We start from the raw sequence: 3832 nt of genomic DNA on the forward strand, positions 1-3832 counted from the left end.
ATTTGGACTCTGAAGGAATACTGATACTCTGGCTGCAGATTTGGACTCTAAGGTTTCTCTCTCTCTCTCTCTCTCTCTCTCTCTCTCTCTCTCTCACACACACACACACACACACACACAGAGTTCGAACTTAGGATATTTCATAGAGAGACAAATGCAATATGCATTACAATTTCTCTACCTCTAACCTGACCTTGACCTTACTAGCTCTTAGGTGTTTTCTATTTGAAGTTCATTTTAAAGAAATAAAAAACGATCGACAGGCACGCAGGGGCGCAGGCGCAGACACACACACACACACACACACACACACACACACACACACAGCGCTCTGAACGGTTGAACCCGAAAGGTGTGGCCAGCGAGTGAGTTGCGCACTCTGTAATAGAAAGATTCATGAGCGATTGATGAGTGTTGCTGCTCATCAAAACACACACTCAGCTCAGTCAACGAGCTTCTCCCCTTCTCCCTCTCATCTCAGCCGGTGAACACACACACACACACACACACACTCAGCTCAGTCGACCAGCTTCTCCCCTTCTCCCTCTCATCTCAGCTGGTGAACACACTGTGTGTGTGTGTGTGTGTGTGTGTGTGTGTGTGTGTGTGTGTGTGTGTGTGTGTGTGTGTGTGTGTGTGTGTGTGTGTGTGTGTGTGTGTGTGTGTGTGTGTGTGAGTGTGAGTGAGAGTGAGAGAGAGAGAGAGTCTCGGCGAGAGCACAAATGTTGTCGTGCGTGATAGAGAGAGAGAGAGAGAGAGAGAGAGAGAGAGAGAGCCAGTCTCTCCATGTTGCATCATGCATGGACTGAGAGTCTAGACTCTAGACGCGAGAGAGAGAGAGAGAGAGAGAGAGAGAGAGAGAGAGAGAAGGAGAGACTCTCCAGAAACTTCTAACCTACACACGGCTTTTAATTTTATACTTCCGAACTTAAGAGTCCCTTGATCTCAATATATAGTTTTTGAATTTGTTTTTGAAGCCCCTTACCTTTGTGTAATCAAAGGAGAACCTTCAACAATGTATAAAACTTATTCTTTCTTTTTTTAAAAATATGCCTTCATGCAGGCTACAGAGTTGTTTTCAAACTCATTGGTTTATCTATACACGTGAAGTTGAGGACGCAAATCTATTTGGAGTAGTGCTTTGCTCGGGGATCTATTACATCAAATAACTTATTGTGTGAGTTTTTGTTATGGCTTTTAACTCTTCAAAACAAAAATCTTTCCTTGCCATGCCTGGTTTTTCAAAACAAGTCAATATTAAAAATGACAAAGGAAAAAGAAAAATTGAAGTAGTCCTTGATGATAATGATGTTGATGATATTGAAGTTCAAAGCTTTGGGTTAGAGGAAGCCAAAAGGCTTAAAAGAGCTAGAATTGCATGGAATGACAAGTGGAAATCTGAATTTGAGTGGGTTGAGTTTGATAAGGTGCAAGCCAACATGTTTTGTTCTATTTGCAAAGAAGATAAACATTGTAAAAGTGAATTTGGAACACATGGGGCAATAAACATACAGCATAGTGCTTTAGTAAATCATGGGGGATCAAAGAAACATAAGGTACTTGCATGGGCATTGCATAGTGGGAAAAAAAATTTGAATTTTTTGTTACTAAGCATTTCGAAGGCATGGAGGATAGTATGAAAAATTTGTTTCGGGTTTCTTATTTTGTTGCCAAAAATGACCTTTCTTATTCAAAATATGTTCCCATGCTTGAATTGCTTAGAGAATGTAACACTCCGAATATCCTCGAGACCATGTATAAAAATGATAAAGCATGCGCTTCTTTTGTGCACTACATTGGGAAGAGACTTGAGGTAGAGTATTTGACTCATGTTCGTCTGTCTCCATGTTTTGGTATCATGATAGACGAATCAACCGATATTTCAATAGATGGACATATGATTGTTTATGTTTCTTATATAAAGGACAATGAGCCCAAAATCTTGTTTCTTGATCTTTTGGAGGTACATGATCGAACATCTATTGGATTATATACCTCATTGAAAAAATTGTTGTTAGATTTTGGCTTAAATGAAAAAAAGTTAGTAAGCTTTGGTTCAGATGGGGCATCAGTAATGATTGGCAACAAATCAGAGGTAGCTACAAGGTTCAAAGGTGCATATCTTTTTTTGACTTCCATACATTGTGTGGCTCACTGCACTAATTTATGTGCTAGTAACACCATATGTGAATTTCCATTTGCGGTTTATGTTGATGCTACATTGAATGAAGTGGCTACTCATTTTAGAAAAAGTGTAGCTCGCTTAGAAAAGTTAAGATCTTTGCAAGACGAATTTGATCTACCTTTTCTTAAGACAGAGGACATACATACAATTCGACGGTTGAGTAGGCATAAAGTCCTTATGAAATTTTGTGAATTGCTTGAGCCATTGCTTGACTATTTCGAAAAGGAAAAAGAAAGCATTTTTGCTAAAATCTCTTCATTTGCATTTGTGTATGTTGCACATTATTTGGGTGATTTATTCTCTCATTTGACAAGTCTTAGTAAGCTCTTTCAATGCACTTATGTTGATGTGACTGCTATCTCTAGCATAGTGGATGCCGAAATTGTGGCAATGGAGAGTGAATTTGTGATGAGACCTAGCCTTGATCTCAATGCCTTAGAGTTAGATGGCTATGGATGTCCTATAATTCCTGATTATGGGCCATCCAAAGGACTTTTTTATGAACTAAGGTCGTCAATGCGAGGCTCAAATTTAGAAGTACTGAACTCACTCGAGAAAAAGATGGCTCTGATCTTGAAAATGCAATAATCTTTCAAAAATCTTTCACAAGCCATATAATTGAGAATTTGAAAGAGAGATTTGAGGATACCTCTATTTTGAGCCATTTTAAACTTTCATCTCCTTCTTGCTATCCTCCTACAAAATATTTTTGAAAAGATTTGAAAAACTTCGGTGGTGATGGGATAGAGGAGATTATAAAGTTCTATGGTCAAAGTAAAAGGTTGAAAGAGGCGGAACTCATTGAGCCTTTTATTGATCCTTTTTTGTTGAGGAAAGAATTTCAAACTTTTAAATACCAAGCCTACAATGAGTGGAAGGGTTGGAACTTCAAAAATACATGGTGCTACATTGGTAGCAATGAAACTTTGAGGGAAAAGTATGCATCATTACTACTTGCTCAAATAGCATTCGTACAATGTTGTAGTACGGCTATTTGTGAGCGTGGCTTTAGTGTTCAAAATATTATCAAATCAAAGCTTAGGAATTCTCTTACTACTAAAAGCATGCGTACTTTGATGAGAATTTCTCTTGAAGGGCCTCCATTGGAGGAATTCAATTTTGATGAAGCGATTGGATTATGGCGGGACAATATAAAGACCCCAAGACATGCATTTAACACAATTGAGGACTAGATTGCAAGTTTTTATATCTTGTATTATTTTAAAGTTTAATATTTTGGATTAAATTTCTAAATTTCTTTATAATAATTTGTCTTTAGGTTTTTTGTGGAAGAAAAATGGATCAAATTTTGTTGTTTCATCTTTGAGATCGGAGAAAAGATTCCTCTTTCTATGAGTTTTCGTATGTAGCTCTCCCTAGCCAATAGACATTTTGGTGTCTTTCTTTCCGATAAAAAATGGATTAAATTTTATTTTTTTGTTTTTAAGATAAGAGAAAAGATCTTGCTATGAGTTTCATATGTAACTCTCCTTTGCCAATAGGTACTTTGTTGCCTTGTTTTGTAATCAATTCGATTCAAATTAATGAAAATTTTTCTCTCTCAAAAGTTATTGCTTATTTGAATGTCATGTAAGGTTTTTTCTGTTACTTCCTTTTTAATAGAAATTTTAGTAGCTCTCTCGCTTG

General features: G+C 37.2%; 1 pseudogene; it reads left to right on the top strand.

Moving 5' to 3' along the window:
- The first annotated feature begins 1624 nt into the window (after window positions 1-1624).
- LOC147424590 (uncharacterized) lies at window positions 1625-3378 on the top strand (annotated as a pseudogene).
- Window positions 3379-3832: the final 454 nt, after the last annotated feature.

The sequence above is a fragment of the Adiantum capillus-veneris genome, chromosome 25 (genome assembly GCF_014529385.1).
Source record: "Adiantum capillus-veneris isolate H3 chromosome 25, ASM1452938v2, whole genome shotgun sequence".
Classification (NCBI taxonomy): Eukaryota; Viridiplantae; Streptophyta; class Polypodiopsida; order Polypodiales; family Pteridaceae; genus Adiantum; species Adiantum capillus-veneris.